This window comes from Pan troglodytes, chromosome 14 (genome assembly GCF_028858775.2).
Source record: "Pan troglodytes isolate AG18354 chromosome 14, NHGRI_mPanTro3-v2.0_pri, whole genome shotgun sequence".
Lineage (NCBI taxonomy): Eukaryota > Metazoa > Chordata > Mammalia > Primates > Hominidae > Pan > Pan troglodytes.
Genome location: NC_072412.2, coordinates 107,701,522 through 107,722,314, shown reverse-complemented (window position 1 = coordinate 107,722,314; position 20,793 = coordinate 107,701,522). Strand labels below are relative to the sequence as shown.

Below are 20,793 nucleotides of genomic sequence, written 5' to 3'. Positions count from 1 at the left end.
CCACAATGCCTAACCCATGAGATAATCTTGATATGTAGTAAACAGTCAACAATTGCTAGTATTGCAGCTATCCTTAACCACACATGAGAATATATTTTAAACTTAACTCTGCCCAAAGCACTAGGCTAAGTTTTGAGGCTGTCAAGAGATATAAAAGAGTTCTTCCTTTGGTGAGCTTAACTCTAGTAGAAGAGGTAGAAAGGGAAACTCAAACCCAGCATCCACCAATGGAAGGGGATATTCCGTTTCACGTATAGATGAGAGGTGGTGATGGCTGAGAGGTGTGGAGGAAGCAGTGGTGCCTGCAGGTGGAGGAGGCTGTGAAAGGCCTGACTGACAGTGAGGCATTGTGGGGCAACCTGAAGCAGGGGTGGGCAGGACTTAGGTGGTAAAAGAGGCAGTCTTGGGCAGAGGGCTGTCTGTAAGAGGATTCTGTAAATGAAGGTCTCAGGAACAGATTCTTCAAGGCCTCCTCTGTCAGGATAAAGATTCTAACCATTTTCTTCAGGCTAATGGGAACCTTTGTCAGTTTATAGCAAGAGTAGCAGGTAATGGTATTTCCAGAAAAGTAAATTATTATTTTCAAGTGGGAAGAAATGAGGCAGGAGAAGCAAAAAAGGAAACAGTTGCAGGGTAGAGAGGAACTGAGCCAGCGAATAAATGAAGAAGATGGAGGGGCGCTTGAAATTCTTTCCCTAGAAGGCTTAGTGACTGTGGGATCTGAGGGGCGAAGGGGCTGAAAGCTGAGGATCACGTAACAGGAGTGTATGACAGACATTGAGAAATCAATGAATGTCTAGAGTGAGGATTGGCACACTTGTTCTGTAAATGCTGGTTAGAAAATATCTGTGGCTCTGTGAAACATGTGGTTCTGTTGTTCTGTTGGAACTCTTCAATGCTGTGATCCCAGCCGCAAAGCAGCCACAGACAAATCCTGAAGGAATGGGTGAGGGTACACTCCAGTAAAACGTTCCTTACAAAAACAAGCTGCGGCCATAGTCAGCCTGTGGTCTGTGGTCTGCAGACCACTGGAGATCCTGCAAATGTATTCCTTTTTATAAATGTAGCTGTGCATCGTTTTTTGGTGATGGGATTTATTATCACTAGATCAAGCAGGTAATTGTGAGAGGAGTGTCACAAAGTGTGACAGAAGAGCAACCCCTGATGGCAAACACTGTGCACAGCTTTGGGGAAAAAAACACTGCTTTCTACCAGAAACATTCCATTAAATGTCATTTCTTATAACAAATCTCATCACGTTAAAGCTCTAAAACAAGTCTTTTGAAGCTATTATAAATTTTAATATTACTAGGAAATATCTTTATCTTAGCAAGTAGACTTAAGAGAAAACCTCAATTTTATGATTACGGAATACAGAAAAACAACAATTCAAGTTAGAACATTATGGATTCTGATCCACATCCATTGAATCGATTTAACTTTAATCTATTTGTCTCTTTCCAGTATCTATGTATCTTAATCTTTAATTAATAATGAAGTGTTTTGCAATCTCTAAAGAATACTTACCATCTGGCTGTGGTGGCTCATGCCTGTAATCTTAGCACTTTGGAAGGCCGAGGCAGGCAGATCACCTGAGGTCGGGAGTTCGAGACCAGCCTGGCCAACATAGTGAAAGCCCATCTCTACTAAAAATACAAAAATTACCTGGGCATTGTGGCAGGTGCCTGTAGTCCCAGCTACTCAGGAGGCTGAGGCAGGAGAACCTCTTGAACCTGGGAGGCGATGTTGCAGTGAACCAAAATCGCGCCACTGCTCTCCAGCCTAGGTGACAGAGCAAGACTCCATCTCAAAAACAAACAAACAAACAAAAAACTTATCAAGCATTCTTAAAGTTCCTGCTAAAAATTACAAAAAATAGTGATTATATTATTTTTTATTGACAAACTATAATTGTATATATTTATGGTATACAACATGGTGTTTTGATATATATACACATTATAGAATGGCAAAATCAAACTAATTACATGTGCATTAACTCACATAGTGTTTTGTGTGTGGTAAGAACACTTAAACTCTATTCTCTTGGCAATTTTCAAGTATACAAAACATTGTTATTACTATAGTCATGCTTTACAATGGATATGTTGAACTTATTCCTCCTGTCTACCTGAAATGTCATATCCTTTGACCAAAACCTCCCCAGGACCACCCCCCAGCCAATCCCTGGTAATTACCGGTCTACTCTGCTTCCATGAGATTTTCCTGAAAATCTTATGATTTTAACTTTAATTATAATTGAGTTTGAATCAAAGCTATTTAGGGTCACACACAGAAGCAAACTTCTGGGGACTGTGATATTTTTGAAAATGTGATGAAAGACCTTCTCTCTAGAAATATGTTTGCACATGCATGCACACACGTTACTTTACTTATATGTTTATGTGTACATGCATATATACAATTTCAAGGGATTCATGACCATCCATGAAACCTAGCTGAAAGCCTCTGGTTTTTTTCCTTGTTAGTGATCTAAAAGATAAGTCAGATTGAGAGGTCTTTGACATTATATGTATAAAAGATGAAGTAACATAAGGACAATATGTGTTAAGTTGAAACATCTTATTGTGTGACATGTTCTGAGTCTCATAAGTATTATTTAAAGCCAACAAGGGGCTTTTCTTTAATATCCTTTTATCCTGTTTGTTATATGGTAAACCAGATAGATTATAGTAAAATTAAATTAGCCCTTTAAGAATGGAAAAACTTCACATCTATGAACAAGGGCTGTTCAATTAAATGTGCAATTATCCATACCTATTTCTATACATGAACTTATATACACACCCATGCATCTATGCATATCCACCTGTATATACACATAGGTTTAAATATACACCTAACCTTTGGGGAGATTAAGACATAAAACCTGTCTTCGGAGGCTAAGAATCTTTAGAAAGAGCTCACACAGTATCTTAACATGTTTCACAGAGATCCAATCTAATTCTAGATTTGACTTTTTTTAACACATCTTCCCTTAGGAGACATTTCTAACCCTTTGCTTGTTTGACCGATATCTACTACTATGTAATTCTGTGTCTTTCAGGTATAGCGTTAGGAATATGAACATATGCAAGATCCAGTCTTCTGGGGAAAATCACTGAGAAGTAATAAGTAGGAAAATGTGGGTGGTTCATAAAGAGCAAAATTACACCTGCAACACAGGGTTAATGGCATGGAAAGAAAATTTTAAAAATTGTACTGATTTTCTCCAAAATTGATACAATAGATAAGATCAAAAATTAATCTAGAGCACAAAGATAATTTTGATCATTTTCAAAGATGAAAAAATAGCATAAACTATGTAATCATATTTACTAAACTCCTATTAATGACTATTTCATAAGTTATTAAATATAATTCAATTTAATGCCATTATTTAGTCTAAATAATTTCTAAATGTCCTGAAGAAATGCTGTAAAATATATTCACATAATTCATTAGAACCATGAGAATATTTTACATAGTATGAATTTCCAAATGAGATTAAATATCTTTGTGAAAACAACATAACGTACTATCTCTATTGCTAAGGAAGGCAAAAGTTCCCTCTGTATCCAGCACGCCTATGATAGAGTCAAGCCATACGACTTTCTGTTTTCTGAGTATGTCTTGCAGTTTCTGCTGCAAGTGTGCCTTTGCTCATGCAATTCCATCTGCCCAGAATGCCATCCTTTTCTTCTCTGACTTCTGAATCATGCCATCTTAAGAAATTTTCCAATGCCAGTTACTTCATTTTGACATCATTGCTGCTCCCTCTGCACCAGCTACATGCAAACACACATGACCAGTTACATCTCTCTTTATGCATTCCATCATGACTAGTGCTTGGAATAGTGTCTAAGGATTAGTAAGTGCTCGATAAATATTGGCATTTTTCTTGTTTTTATTCTCCTCCACTTCCTCAGGGGCCAGTCTCTTTTTTTTTTCACCTTTGAATATCTCACCATGCTCTTAATGTATATTGAATTGAATCAAATTTTACTCACTATGAAAAGTACAACTGTCAAGATGCAATTGGGTTAATCGACTCAAAAGAGACTTGCCAAATTTCCAGCTGTCTTTCCTTAGAATTAAAGCCTGCTTCTTCAATATGTTTTTATTACTTCTGACCTGAGCTTTAAATACTGTGGCACTCATTTAAATTCCATAACAACCTGTCAACAGTACTTGGAACCAGATTTCTAAGGGGTCAGCAACTAAGACAGTTGCCAAAGTTCTATACTGAACTCTGTTTAATTCGTTTTTTTAAAAAAATAGGTTTAGGAATACAAGTGCAAACTGGTTTTTATGAAAGTTGTCTCTAAACCACATCTCATATAAAATATGGCTAGTAGTCATCAAACTGAAGTTCAAATAAGCCCAAACATCAAAGAAAATCAACAGGACATTAATGTGTGTTGTTCACATTCTGAAACAGTCCACACTCTAAATGGTTTTCTTAAAATGCTTCCGTGAGCTATCGGACTGTTGCCTCAGTCCAGGTGTGGACCACCTGATTAATTTTCCTCACTCATAAACCACATTTACTCTAATGGAATATTATTTAGTTTAAGTAAAGATGAAATGAGTATGCAGTTAACTTTTATTTATAAACTACAAGCCATAATGTATTTCCCCTATGTTCTCAGGAAAGCATGTAAGCATATTTTCTCTTAACCAGCCTTCTTAGAAATATGTGAAGATACTCTTTATAAACACAAATAGAAATATTTGCACACAAATGTCTACCTTGTGATCATGTCCTTTGGGGGTAAAGCCTTTTCAGTTCTTTTTCTTTTCTTTCTCTCTTTCTCTCTCTCTCTCTCTTTCTTTTTCTCCCTCCCTCCCTCCCTCCCTCCCTCCCTCTTTTTCGACAGAGTTTCACTGTTGTCACCTAGGCTGGAGTGCAGTGGTGCGATCTTGGCTCACTGCAACCTCCGCCTCCCTGGGTTCAAGCAATTCTCCTGCCTCAGCCTCCCAAATAACTGGGATTACAGGCATCCACCACCGTGCCTGGCTAATTTATTTTGTATTTTTAGTAGAGACAGGGTTTCACCATATTAGCCAGGCTGGTCTCGAACTCCTGACCTCAAGTGATCCAGCCACCTCGGCCTCCCAAAATGCTGGGATTACAGGTGTGAGGCACTGCGCCTGGCCAAGGCTTTTCAGTTAGTAAGAGTGAATTACTGTTAGATCTTTTATATTTAAAGCAAAGTACATGCAAATTAGTGTGGATACCTTAGTAGCAATCACTCAGCACTACATTGACTTACTGCACATAAAAATATTCAAATTAAATTTTATTTTGTAAAATAAATATGTTTATCTGGGAATAATATTTTTCTAGCTGAACCATTTTAGATCTCCTTTCTGTGGTCCAGTGTAAAAATATGTTGATCTTTTTGAATGTAAATGCTATAGGTGGAAACCCTGTAATCAATGATATATTTATTACAGTCTGTAATCCACCACCATCTTTCATAAATATTTATTAAGTATGCAAAATATCGATTGCAATATGTTGAAATGTATGTTGGCAATTGATAATAATTAATAATGCCATTGATAATTTAAAACACATTATGCATTGAATCCAATATCTCCTGAGATTCTGATTACCTAACTCCTTGGTTGAATGTGCTGAAATGCTCTGAAAATTGAGTTTACAAAATGACAGGCAGTTCCTATTTAATTTTTTCCACTTAATAAGCTACTAGTTCTGAATCACTGAATATATTACAAGAACAATGTGTCAGCTAAGCCCTATTGGAATAACAAAATAAGTGAAAGAGTTTTCATGTCCCACTTAGCTATATTTAACATTGTAATATTTCACGCTTTTAGAAATCTACTCTCCAATAATGCAGAAAACTCTCCATTGAAGGTAATGATTATCAGTGATAAAAATGCCCAGAGATGCCTCCGAATTTCCACGATTGGGGATTTATAAACATTTACATTCAAGCTAGATTTTTCCCCCATTTTTTCAAATATTGGAAGGCAAATGGAATAAAATAGGTCAGTGTTTCCTCATGAAAAAAATATAATTGTCACCGATAGAGGTCAACCATGGTCAATTAAATAATCAGGGGAAAATGCCTAATTATTTCTCTAGACCTACTTAATACTGGCAGCAATTTTCTTCTTTTCTCTTAAAAAAATAAGGATTTTTGCCTGAAACAATGGAAAAATACTTTCAGTCACAATGTGAAACTCTAACCTCCATCAGCAGATCATAATACACTGCCTTCAGAACACAATCATTAGTTCACTGACATTAAGAAAAGAGCTGACTAGCCTCATTTTTCTGTTTCTTAGTAAATGTCCTCTCCATCACAACAGTGGGGCAAGTGTTGGGTTGGAGCAGAACCTCCTTACATTAGAAAATTGATATTTTCCTTTGCATAAGTCATATTTTGTTGTGTATCCTGGATTTGGTTTCTGGACACAGTCCTTGCTACAGCGTAATCTGGATTCTGGAAACGTGTTTTATTCTTAATTTAATCTCTAAATACCCCTGTGTCTTTGTAAATAGGGCACTACCGCAAGGATGGTGATTTCAGGGGCAAAGGAAAACCTTCATGCTAGTGGCTGCTGAAATTTTACCAGGTAGCTCCTCTTCTCCTAAGACTTTTTGTTTTGTTTTGTTTTTAGATAGGGTCTCGTTCTGTTGCCCAGGCTGGAGTGCAGTGGCAAGATCACAGCTCACTGCAGCCTTTACCTATAAGGCTCAAGTGATCCTCCTACCTTAGCCTCCAGAGTAGCTGGGACTACAGGCATGCACCACCATGCCTGGGTAATTTGTGTGTGTGTGTGTGTATTTTTTGTAGAGATGAGGTTTTGCCATGTTACCCAGGCTGGTCTCCAACTCCTGGGCTCCAGTGATCCACCTGTCTCAGCCTTCCAGGGTTTTGGGATTACAGGCAAGAGACACTGTGCCTTGTAGAATGCAAATACCTTTGGCAGTGAGAGTTCTTAAATCATTGATTATTTATAGCTGAAGATACGTAAATAAATGCCACTAATTGTGTGACCTATGGCAAGTTATACTGTGGTTTTCTACCTCCAGTGTTCTTATGTACAAAATGAATTAATGATAGAATTTTGTGTTATTATGAGTCATTGTTCTGAAGATATTGTCAGAAATGAATGGGTAAGGTGCTTAGCACAGTGCCTGGCAAGTCATGCATGTTTAATAGATGTTGGTTGCTATTACTGTCATTGTTATCGAAACTCCTTTGCAACTTCAGTACAAGTTGGTGAGTATAATGATAGTACTGGTGCTGATGGCTGGTTTAGGGGAAAGAACAGAACCAAAAGGATCCTTAGTCCTTGGGGATACTGAAGATAAATATACTACCTGACAGTTTTGACTTAGGTCACGCCTGCTCGATATCCTTTTTTAGGGAGTGCATAAGTGAGGGAAGGGGCATTGCAGGGATGGCAAACAGCAAAAACATAGTGGGAAGTGAGAAGGTCCCTGAAGCAGGAAGTTGGAGAAATAAGACTGAGCCTCAGCCTCTGCCACTAACCTGGTGGACGACCATGGCCAATGTCCCCAGGTTTTGATAATGAAGAAGGACCCTCTGGCGCTTATCATCCTGGATTTCCTGATGGGCAGTGACTTCTGCATTACTCTATGACAGAGAACGGGAGAAAGAGTCCAAAGCAGGGTGGGGCCAGGACCTAAAATAAAACCTGCTCAGGTAAAGGACCTCTAAAACAGTGCTACTCAGACAGTGTGCAAATAGACCGCCTGGAGACCTTGTTAAAATGCACATTATTATTGAGGAGATCTTGTTGGGCTTTGATGCTTTGCATTTGTAGCAAGTTACATGTGATGTTGCTTCATTTTTGCTGGTTATGCCTATAAACATCAATGGCTTGTTAATACGAGGAAAATAACATCTGGAAAAGAATAGGAATATAATTTTACTTATAACCTGAGGTGCACTGTACCATTAGACAAAAAAAATCAGGGGCTCAGTTCATAAAAAACAAAACCTTATTTATATCCTAGCAGAGTATCAGAGTACCATCACCTTGGTTTCAGGAAAATAGTCAAAAAACTTGAGTGTATCTTAAGATAAGTTTTTTCTTTCTATTCTGTAAGGTGTGTCATCTAAAATGACACAGTTATTTTCATTACCCACTGAGAAACTTGAGGTTTCTTTGCTTCCAGAACTTTCACTTTCTTCCTGGGCAGAGATATTTTTAGCAGCTTTTACTTTTAGCCTGTGAGCCTGTGACTTACCATTGGTATTCATTCTCCTACTTGGTTGTTCTACAGAGTTTAATCAGGAACCTTTACTTATTCTTTCTGTCCTCACCTCTTGTTTTTCTCTCTCTCCCTCAGCAAATTTCATCAGGTTTTGAAGGATGGCAAGTTGTTAGACCTTCAGTGTCATTTCTGAAAAAATGGACTTTTTGAAGAAATAATATTTTGCCAGGCAGATGTCACAGATTCTCCTGTGATTTAGATATTTCCCTGGAATTCTTTCCTCCTGGCCGCGTACTAGAACGAGGATTTGCAGGCTTGGAAGCTGGCCCAAGTATCCCTGAGTACACTGCGGGGAGAAAGGTTGCTCTATTTGAGATTTTAAAGAGACAGAGTCCTTTACTTGAATGTAAGTTACTTTTGTGCTTGTGTGTTACTCTTTGACCATCAGTTACCCTATCTGCAAAATGGAGTCATACCCGTTTTAGTTACACAGAAGGTTAGAAGGATACTATGAAAAATGCATATGAAAGTTTATGAATACATATTCAAATTATCAGTAGTGGTATTTGAGTTACATGGGAGATTCTGTCACCCACTGACTTGTCTGAATTATTGTGATATTCAGTGGCAGGGCAGGGCTCCATGGAGTCTTGATGGATGTTCAGCGCTGATCAAGTCATTGGTAAAATAGTGGCCTTCTGCCCCTCAAGCTTTTCCCTGATGAGGAGGTTGGGCAAAAGCTCCTACTCCCCAACTCTGCTGGTTACAACAAATAAGCATCATGAGCTTTTCTACTTTCTGTATTAAGCTGGCAATACAATTCTCCAAAAAGAGCACTTCCATTTTTCTGACTTACATTGCCATTGCTTGTTGGACTACCACAGGCAGTTTATTACGCATCAAGTCAAGAACCATCCAGAATGGTAAGGAACCCACTTCTAAACTCATGATTTCTTGGTGACTTTCGACAAGAAACTGCCTTTCATTGCCATTTCTTCTTACACCTTGTTCTTGCTACTACTGGTTTAGAGCTCTCTTAAAATGGTTTAGCTGACAGCACTTGGAAAATGCCTGATACATATATGATCATTTGTGCAAAGTTAATCACTCATACCAACTTTATTGGATCAGTTTTCATTAGAGTTTGTCTTTTGTTCCTTGAAGGAATGCTGAGTAGGATAAGTATTAGGCAACTTCCTTCTCTTGCAGGGTGTAGTTCATAAAGGAAAACTAGGCTGGGTGTGATGGCTCACGCCTGTAATCCCAGCACTTTGGGAGGCCGAGACAGGTGGATCACCTGAGGTCAGGAGTTCAAGACCAGCCCGGCCAACATAGTGAAACCCCATCTCTACTAAAAATGCAAAAATTAATGGTGTGGTGGCGTGCATCTGTAATTCCAGCTACTCAGGAAGCTGAGGCAGGGGAATCGCTTGAACCTGGGAGGTGGATGTTGCAGTGAGCCAAGATCATGCCACTGTACTCCAGCCTGGGCAATAAAGTGAGACTCCATCTCAAAGAAAAAAAAAAGTGGGGGGGAACTGATAGAATGTTGAGCATTCATTAGTACTCCTAAGAGTATATGTTGTACACCTGACTCTTCTCTACAAGTTTTTAGACTCTTTGGAACTGCACTTTGCTTTGGGATGAATGCAAAGTGTATTTGAGATAAAGAATGGGTACACTTTATTGCCTTTTAAAAGTTGTACCATAATTATGTCCAGCAGACAATTAAAAAGGACATAAATGATAAATTTGGCTGACATCTCTTTTTGTGAGGTATACCCATGAATTATCTGCTTGCTCATCTTTACCTTTGGGTTTCTCTACATTCAAAGGAAATTCTCTGGTTACTATATCATATTCTGTTGAATTACAAAATAATTATAGGGGAAGGCCCAGGTATGTATGTAACTGTAAATAGTTAAATTTATGAAATATTTCATAATGTTCCCAAATAACAATTTTTCTGAATAAAAGGTCATTGCTAGAATATCTGGGACTTAGTCTGAGGAATATGAGGAGATAAGTAAAGGGTCATGAAAAAGCACAGGATATAGTAGAAAGAATGTGAACACTAAAGCTGTGTGATTTGGGGCAAGTCACTTTACCTTTTTTTTTTTTTTTCCTGGGGTTGCGGGAGACGGAGTCTCGCTCTGTCACCCAGGCTGGAGTACAATGGTGTGATCTCAGCTCACTGCAACCTCCGCCTCCCGGGTTCCAGCAATTCTTCTGCCTCAGCCTCCCAAGTAACTGGGATTACAGGCACCCACCATCATGCCTGGCTAATTTTTGTATTTTTGTAAAGACAGAGTTTCACCATGATGGCCAGGCTGATCTCAAACTCCTGACCTCAGGTGATCTGCCCGTCTCAGCGTCCCAAAGTGTTGGGATTACAGGCGTGAGCCACCGTGCCCAGCCTCACTTTCCCTTTTTAAGCTTCAGGTTATTTATCTTTAAGATATGAATAATGTACTGTTCTTAACAAATTGTTGCAGAATGTAACAAATGAATGTGTGTAAGGTATCCAGTATAGTGGCTCCCATGCTGTGTATGCACAAATGAGCTTGCTCTCAACAGGAGGCTAAATCATTCTGCTTCCAAGAACCAACTTGTGTCTTGCCTAGTCTCACCAAAGTATCCCCAAGTAGCAAGCAGCTTGTTACTAGTGCTCAGACAGATAGTTCTGATCATTGGTCACTGATATCACTGTTACTACTGACAAGCCTTGTCTGTGCACCTGACATGCTGGCTGGACAAGCGGTCCGGAAGCACCTCCTTCTGTTCTGCAAAGCCAGGAATCTGCTGCTATTGCAGGTCAGCCTCAAGCAATTAACTCCTTGTCTGGTATTGCTAGGAGGGCGTGGCATTTTGCTGAAGGTTGGGAAGGAAATGGCTCTCTCCTTGTGGTATGCTCTTGTAGGGAGGGTTCCACAGCAGCATTGCTTGGAACCCAATCTGCAGATCTTGAAAGGCAGCTTTTTTGGTTTGCATATATAATTTTTCTTTGACTCTTGGAATATATATTCTGCTTTCATGGCTAGGTCTCGAGGGTTTCAAGGCATTTGTCATTTTCCACCTGAATATATCATTTGATTTGATTCTTAGACCCTGGAACTGCATCCAGGCATCATACCGTACTTTTGTCTCATGCTGAATTGTCTTTCATGGAATAAGAAAAACCTAGCTTTTATCTTCTCCTAGCCTCATCCCAATTCATCAAGCATGTCTATAGTTGTCTAAGCCTCAATTTAAGACATGAGTCTAATTTTTGCTTTCTTCAGAAGACTCCTCCACACCTAAATAAATCCATAGCTGTGAATAAATATTCCAGGGAAAAGAATTACCCTGAATGTACCTGAATATCAAATATCCCATTGCTAGGGCCCTACTAAACCTAACTATATATCATAGCCATTATTATTTTATTAATATTACTGACAAATAATTATTAAGAATTTTATTAAATAAATACTAATATACACATGCATTTATTAACAAATAATTTAATAATAGTGCATCTTATTAACAAATAAGAGATGTTTTTGAGGTATTTATAATGAATTGGAGAGAGCTTGGGCTTTGGAGCCAGGGCAAGTTGGGTTTAAATTCCTACTTGCTAGTTGCTTATTATATGACTTTGAGCCTTTTTTGAACTGAAAAAAAAAATGGGGCCAGCAGATGGTTGTAAGAATTAGGTGATATAACTGCATAAACTTCCTTGTGCAGTGTCTGCTCAATAATGGATGCTTAATAAATTGGTCCTATTTTGTTTTTATCATTGACAGTCTGGCTCTAAGAACCCTTGTGTGGTTAAGAGGCAGTTGGTTGAGGATTTTAGAAAGTGGGATGCAGAGAGACGTTTAGAGAACAGTGCTTAGCGGTGCAAGAGCACGCTGTTTCTCTGCACGTAAATACCCCATTTTGCAAGCACTCTGTTATTTCTGTCCTCTTTCCACTAATTTTGGCCCTTGTAAAATATGCATTGCTTGCCTTTTTCCATCCATTTATCTTCTCTCTGTGTCCATTCTTCTCCCTGAAAAACTATGACTTTTAGGACCATATAAATATGGTGTATGGTCAATTGGAGAAGACCCTCAGCTGAGAAGGGATGGGGAGCAGGAGGAAACGGGAATGACCCTTCCCCTTGGCAAAGCTGTGAGGTGGCCCCCTCCAGAGCCCTGCCCCTCACTGTTATATGCTTTTCTTTTTCTAGAGGCTTCCTGCCTGCCTGCTTCACATATGGCAGTCTATAGTTTCCTTCCCACTTCTAGGAAAACTGAGAGAAAATAGTTTTCTGTCCTTTACATCTTAAGGTAGATTCAAGTCAATCTGTTTTCTCTCCTTGGGGTGTTTACATTTTGAAGTCTAAGTTTAATATAAAAGCCTTTACCTCTAGTTAAAATCATTTTAGGCAACAGGCCCATTGGAGGTTACCTGGTTGCAGGGGAGCCTTTTCTGTCCTAAAAGCACACTAGTCAATGTCCCCTGATAGGTCCTCTCCAAAATGAAGAAGTAGGGGCACACCCAAAGCACACAGACCTCAGGACTTAGTTCATCCCAGTTCTGACCTCCTCTAGTCTCAGCCATTTCTAATAACATTTTAACCTCTCCTGCTTTCTGAACAAATGCTTGCTTATTTCACAGCTCAGTATCTAAATGTAATCAAGGCAGTTATCATGCACAACTTATTTGTATAAATATTTTAACAAAAGTTGCAAGAGTAAATTATTACTAGCTGTAAATAGAACATCTTCCTTAAACTGTCACACGCTGCCTTAGCATAAAAACATAAAAAGTATATGAATAATAAAAAAATTGATACTTATATTTTACTCACAAAAAAATGATAGATCCTTTGTAAGATACAAATCTTAAGAGATCGTCTAGGTATTACACCTGGGTATATCAGCTAAATCATCATTCTGATTATAAATATCTAGGGACACGACTTTCTAGAAATGGAGTGCTAAATAAAAAAGCAAACTACTGACAGATTGTCTGTTTTCTGCATAGATGCAGGGTGCTGGAGGTAGAAAGGAAACTCTTGTTGCTGATGGTGATACGCAGAACTGGCTGGTGGGGGTCTTGAGACAGTTTCATCAAATGTGCAGAATTAGGGCAGGTCCAATCACAGGTGTACAGGTAATGCTGGAGATGGGACTCAGTCTACACCTGAAGAGGGAAAGCCACACATGACTGTGATGAGGCCACTTGGGCTGCATGGTGAGCCCTAGTGCATTCCAGTGAGCAGCAGGTCTCCAGACTTGGGCTGAGGCTCAGCAGTTCTTCTCGGGTTGACTGCTGATGGTGACGAATGGGAGCAGGGCTCTTAGCTCATGGTTTTGACACCCATGTGCTCTCCCAGATCTCAGCAGGGAGCTTTACACACGTGGCAGTTGTTATTTTCTGATCGTCTCTGCTCTGTTTACACAGAGTGGCTTCAAACACTCCTCAGAGTATTGTCTGACAGATGTGCTCTGGGAAAAATACAATTTTCCTGTGTGTGAAGGAGGCGAGGTTGGCAATTTGAAAATGGAAAAATGACAAACTTGTTCAGTCATCTTATACCCACCAGAGGGTTTTTGTGTCCCCAGTTTGGCCCTCAGCTCCAAAGTTACTTTTGTGCGTCTGAGTGTTACTGCGTCAGTCTAAGATTTTGGACTCTTTAATCACTTGGACCATGAAGAATATGGCAAAGTGTCAGCCAAGTCTACTTGGGAGACAGAATTGCTGCCTGTTAAAAGGGAAGGTGATAAATATGTCTGATTTGTTACTATGATCAAGTAGGCAAAATACTTCATTAAACCATAAATTTGTCTAAAAGCATATTGGAAAACTATTTGTCCCGGACAGATTCACCAAGGGATAGTATATTTCTAACGCTGTCTCTGACCAAATGCTTTTATAAGTACTGCCCTTTCTGGAAATTTGGGAAAATGTTGAATTCTGGATCTTTCTGCTCTAAAAGCCTTAGTCATTTTAGAATAGGAGGCACATGAATATATTTTGAAAGCAACATGCTAACCAATTAGAGTTTTAACATAGTCAAAATTGTGAAGTGATGAAAGTTTGTCTTAGGCATCTTGTGATAACCACCTAGGATTTTTTAGTTCTACCTGGGAGGGATTTTTTCAAGAATATAGGTTTTTGTTTTTGTGTTTTCTTATGACCCCACACTACAGTGCTTAAAAAAAAAAAAAAGTTCTCCAGTCATTTGCCTGAAGCAGACAGTTATTTCATTGCAAGTATGGGAATTTATATGAGTACAGACTATGTACAAATAGGCAATTACAGTGGCTGACAGTGGTCATAAATTAGTCTGGCTGAAAACATATCTTGTGGATAATTTATTCTTATTATTTTTTAAATTTCCCATTGTTCAAGCAAGGTCCTAGCTTATATATGGCCCAGTTTCTTTTTCTTCCTGACTGCATAAGGAATCTATGTTACCTGGTTAGTTGTATTTTGTGCCTACTCTCCTCTCAGAAGGGATATCCGAGGCATGTTTAATGGCAGCTTGAAATCTGATAGCTGTGGGTTGAAATCCTGCCTCTGACAGTTGGAAACTGCATGTGCTTGAAAAATTCAAGTACCCTCTCTGAGTCTCTGGGAATCCTAAGATGTAAAACAGGGTAAATATAATCCCCTTTCTTGGTTGTTACAATAAGTAAATACAATCACATATGAAAGCATGAAAATATCATCATAGCGCATATTAAGTTTTCAGTGAATGTTACTTGTTCTTATCAGTTTTCCTAAGTTTTCTTAACCATTATCCAAATTGGTTGTGTGTTTTTTTTTTTTAAATTAAAGAGTAAAGTATTAATAAAGACCAGGACAACAGGCATAAGTCAGACTGTCCTTGGCATACCAGGACATTGGTCACCATTTTTCAAGGAGGACTAGTCCTCAATTCTAATGAGTAAATGAGATTAGAGCTTCATCACTAGTTAATTCTGCTCATGATCTGGACATCAGCATCATCAGCATTTATAATTTTGTTTCTTTTTAGTTCACTCTCCTCACTCTATAACTTATTGTTCATTCCTAATTGTACAGATATTTATTGAGTGACCTTTGCTAAAAGGTCATTATTTCTATTTTAACCTAATAACTTTTCTTTGATATACTGTATATATAAGGTAATGTATCCCAACTCTAATAACTTTGAATAAGATACAAAACAATGTCCTCTTTATGTCAAATAAAGAAATATATTATATATATATATACACACACACACACACACACAAATTGTATTTAAATATGTACAGTTGATTGATGAACAACATGAAGGTTTGGGGTGCTGACCCACTCACAGTAGAAAATTCATATATAACTTTTGACTCTCCAAAACCTTAACTACTAACTGTTGATTGAGAAGGCTTACTGTTAATATCAACAGTTGATTAACTCATATTTTGTTTATGTTTTGTATACTGTAGTCTTACTGTAAGGTAAGATAGAGAAAAGAAAATGCTATTAAGAAAATTATAAAAATAGAAAACATACTTGCTCTTCATTAAGTGGAAGTGGATCATCATAAAGGTCTTCATCCTGGTGTCTTCACATTGAGTAGGCTGAGGGGGAGGAGAATGAGGAGGGGCTGATCTTGCTGTCTTATGGCTGGCAGAGATGGAGAGGTGGAAGAAGCGGAAAAGAAGGCAGGAGAGGCAGGCACATTTAGTGCAACTTTATGAAAATACATTGTAATTTCTGTATAACTTTTTGCTTTTTCATTTCTCTAAAAATGTTTCTATAAGTACCAATCCTTCTTTCACCATTTGCTTTGTTTTCATGGGCCTCCTGTCTCATAGAGGGGCCTATGTCGTAAAAGAAGTCAAAAGGAATCTTGGATAATTGGAACCCTTCTGCCAAACTGACGACTGTCTGGCATGGAATCAGAAGCAGTCGTCTCCATCAAGTCATCTTCTGTTAATTTCTCTACTCTGGCGGTCCATTAGCTCTTGAATTTTTCCAAGATCCATTTCAGAAACCCTTCATCCTGACTTTTTTCCCCAATATCCACAATCTTTTAAATAATTTCCTTGATAGACTCTGTCATAATTCCTGTGAAGTTATGCACAACATCTGGACACAGTTTCCTCTGGCAGGAATTTATGGTTTCTGGATCGATGGCTTTCAGGGCATTTTCTATAATAATGACGGTATCTCCAATGGTATGATCCTTCCAGGCTTTCATGATGTTTCTCTATTTGAGCTCTCTTCCATAGTGTTGATAACCCCTTCCCTAAAGTACCATGCATAATGAGTCTGAAAAATCCTTAGGACCCCCTGACCTAAAGGCTGAATTAGGGACATTGTGTTTGGGGGTGAGTAGACTGCTTCAATGTGTTCATTGTTGAACTATGGGGTTCTAGGTGGCCGGAGCATTGTCCGGTATTAAAAGAACTTTAAAAAGGCAGTCCCTTATTGATGAGGTACTTCCTAACTTCAGGGACAAAGTCACTGATGGAATCAATCCAGAAAAAGGGTTCTCATTATCCAGCTCTTCTTCTTGTACAGCCAAAAGACTGGCAGCTGCTGTTTACCTTTTCCCTTCAAGGCTTGGGAGTTAGCAGCTGTATAAAAAGGGCAGTCCTAATCATAAATCCAATTGCATTTGTGCAAAACAGTAGGGGTAACCTATCCCTTCCTTCCTTGTATCCTAGAGCTTGCTTATCTTCATTACCAAGAAATGTCCTTTGTGGATTCCCTGCACCCTCCAGAATAGAGCACTTTTGTCTGCATTAAAAACCTGTTCAGGTAGATATCCATTTTTTCTCAGTGATTTTCTTAATGGTGTCTGGGAAATCGTCTGCTGCTTCTTGTTTGGCAGATACAGCTTTTCTTGTTATCTTCATATTTTTAAAACAAATCTCTTCCTAAAATTATCAAACCATCCTTTGCTGGTATTAATTTCTTCAGCTTTAGATCCTTCACCTTCCTTTATTAAGTTGTCATACCATGACTTTGCTTTTTCTTGAATCATATTAGAGTTTATAAATATGCCTTTCTTATAGCAATTCTGTATCTACATAAAAGCTGCATTTTCAATTCAAGATAAAAAGGTATTTTGCAAAAAGTCCAAGATGTTCATGCCTGCTGGCATAGCTGCAGCAGTGGCTTCATGATTCTTCTCTCCTCTCCTCTCCTTCCTTTTTTAGCTTTAGATCCTTCACCTTCCTTTATTAAGTTGTCATACCATGACTTTGCTTTTTCTTGAATCATATTAGAGTTTATAGATATGCCTTTCTTATAGCAATTCTGTATCTACATAAAAGCTGCATTTTCAATTCAAGATAAAAAGGTATTTTGCAAAAAGTCCAAGATGTTCATGCCTGCTGGCATAGCTGCAGCGGTGGCTTCATGAGTCTTCTCTCCTCTCTCCTTCCTTTTTTTTTTTTTTAAACAATGATCCTTACACAGGATTCATTTATCTTGAAATGAAACCACAGCTGCAGACCTCAATCTGTAATACATACCAAGCAATTTAACTGTTTCTTGTAATGTCATGACTTTTCTCTGCTTCTTAAGAGCATTTCCAGCATCACTAGTGGCAGTTTGTATGGGTCTCGTATGTTATTCAAGGTTTATGCTATTGCATTAAAACATGTTTAAAAAATACACCAGAAACATGAGAGATCACTTTTTATTGTGATATGTAATTTACCAGAGTTATGACCTGCTCATGCAGAGATGATTAGCATTACATGGCATTTTAAGTGGATACTTTTGACACTTGAGCTCACTACAATAGCAACAGGAGGTGGCTATGAAATTATAGTAGTATAGTATGTGCTACAGTTAATTTTGTGCAGTTATAATTTAATACTGCATCTTTATGTGTGTTTATAATTCTCTCAACTGCAGTGATGCCATGTTTGGTCAGTAAGTATATACATAAATTTTGATACAATTTACCTTTTTACAATAGATTTGTGTAAATTTTATGGTAGCAAATCATCAAATAGGCTTGTATTGACATATATTTTATGCATTCATGGCACACCTAACTTAAGAATTTTTTTAAATATATTTCTAAGCCACATGGTTTCTCTGCATGTTTTTGCAAATTTTCACAAATCTCCACAAATTTTTCTAATACATTTATTGAAAACATTCTACATAGAAATAGATATGTACAGTTCAAACCGTGTTGTTCAAGGGTTGCCTGTATATATATGTGTCCACACCAACAGGTTTCCCGAATAAAAATACACATGTATATCAACCATGCATGTGTATTTTCTCCCCTAACTTCAGCTTAATCTTGAGGGCCCTCTAATCCTAACCTTATGCTTCATGCTGCCTTCTTCTTCATAAAACCTTTGCTGTATAACATTTTTATTAATTTTTAGAATCATCTTCTTTCTTTTTCCCTTTTCTTCTCAAACCTTAAATGCCGCTCTGGTGTCTTGTGTTAGGGTGCTCCAGGGTAACTAGACTGATAATTGTGTTCACCCTGTGTATCTAATGTAGTTGTGCCTAGGCATTTATGTATTATAATACGATTATGCACAAATATTACTATTGATATTACATGTACTAGTTTTATTTCTTTCACGTTAAAATTAACATATATTGATTGTAAAATGTGTTTATAGGGGCTAAGAATTTCTTTTAGGATATTATCCTTTTTAGAAAAACTATCTTCATTATAACTTAGACTTTGAGACTTTTGCCAAGTGGAAAGAAGCATGAGGAGATGCCCTGTCAGTGTGGAAGACTCGTGGGATGACTTACCCTCAACTAAATTCATAAAGGAAATGGCCTCTTCTGCCTCTGCCTTATTTTATTCTGAACAGATATGACATTACTCTAAGACATGATGTGGGCACAGTTTTGGTCACCCGTAATTGGGATAAGTGCAATGGCACTTAGTGGGTAAGAGTTAGAGTTTTTAGACAAATAGAAATGCATAAGACTGTCCTGAACAATGAATATTTTCATATCTTGTATGGCATGGCTATATTTTACATAAAAACACAAAGTGCATTTTCAACCATTTTAGTGTGTGCTAACTTTCCCAGGAATGAAACTATACTACAAATCAGGGCAGATTGTAGTTTCTGTCTAGTACATCATCAAGAGATCAAGAGTTGTTCATCATTTTTGAACCTAGCAATGGCAATGCTGCTAGTGGCTTCCCAGCCACCAATGTGTCATCCCCACATCAGTCAGTACCAGTAGCTGTTGCATTTATTATGATTTTATGCATATATATAAACTTATCACCAGGCCTTATTTCAAATGTCCAATAAAATGTTCATCTCAGGAAAGAAATAATGTGGACAATATTCAGTAGAGGTAGTGGTCAGAGTCCACTCTGGAGACAGAAATGATACCAGCTATTTAAACAGAGAAGATTTAATACAAACACTTCTTAATTAGTAAAAAGTTGTCAGCTGGTAACTTAAAGGGTAGAAAAAGAAACTCTAAGGTATTGTGGAAGTAGCAACTTCAGGAAGCAGCTGCCTCCCACCCCCAGAATTGTGGGGAAAAAAAAGGAAAACAAAAAACTTCGAGGGAAGGCCTGGTGAAGCTCAAACTCAGACCTGTAAGCAAGGCGTGGCTCAGCTGGTGCTAGTATCTCTGAGCTCAGAGGAAAGACTCATGAAGCTGGTATCCAGACCTCTGAGGAGGACCAATGGCCGGCTGGTATTTGAGGGAAGAAGGAGACAATTAACCTGGTTCTCCAAGTGTTGAACAAAATTGCAAACTGTATTCAGCTGCTGCCACAAGGTGGCTCTGCTGTTGCTGGGGTGATTGAAGCATCGTAGAGTGATGCTCACAAGATCCACAAGCAGCCAAGGAGCTCCCCTAGAGGGACACAGGAAGGGGCAAGTTTCTTCCACCTCATCCAGCTTTGAAGTCTCTGGTGCTCCTAGTGGCAGATCCTAACAGAGAGAATCTTGGCAAGCAGAATGTAGTTTGCAGGGTCTCAGCCCCAGCAGCATAAAGCAGAGCATAGAAGTGCAAGTTTAGAACCGAGAGACAAAGAGTAAATAACTGGCACATTTGGCTATTGTTTTACACTTCCTAAATCCAGAGTTACCCATTATAACCACATCATCTGGTATAATTGTACCTAAGCATTTGCATATTATACTATTAGTACTCTATTTGTATGTGTTAATCTCTTTCTATTGTCTTTTATGTCACTATTAACATATTACATTGATTTAAGATTATTCTTAGAGGGAGTTAGCAATTTCATTTCGGAATAGCAAAAGAGACATTAACAAATATTTATTATAAAAATGAGTTTCAAATATGATAGAACTGAGAGCCACTAAGTTGATTCAGACAGTATAATATATACTTAGACTTTAGACTACTGGCTCCTAGCCGACTCAATGGCAATGCCATCTGATCTCAGCTTCAAGGCTTGTAAACACAAAGGATCTCATCGCTGTTAGATTCTGACTTCATTGAGGAAGGCATCTCGCCGTTGGCATACACTGATCTTTTTTTGGAATGGACAGGCATTAATGGAAATGTGAATCTCAGCAGTCATTCTGGCTGTCCTCAGCTTCGTAGCCCTACTTCTGAAAGCGAAAAAGGCA

General features: G+C 38.3%; 1 protein-coding gene and 1 long non-coding RNA gene across 2 annotated transcripts in view; one reads left to right on the top strand and one right to left on the bottom strand.

The window, feature by feature from the left end:
- Positions 1-20,793, top strand: part of FGF14 (fibroblast growth factor 14) — a 693,562-nt gene that overhangs the window by 290,215 nt on the left and 382,554 nt on the right. The gene's annotated exons all lie outside the window — the stretch shown is intronic.
- The window catches only part of LOC129136863 (uncharacterized), a 37,086-nt gene continuing 30,967 nt past the window's right edge, over positions 14,675-20,793 (bottom strand). The window contains exons 3-4 of the long non-coding RNA XR_010150550.1: positions 15,737-17,696; positions 14,675-14,839 (exon numbers count right to left, since the gene is read on the bottom strand). This is a non-coding gene — a long non-coding RNA (uncharacterized LOC129136863). The remainder of the gene's footprint in view (positions 14,840-15,736; positions 17,697-20,793) is intronic.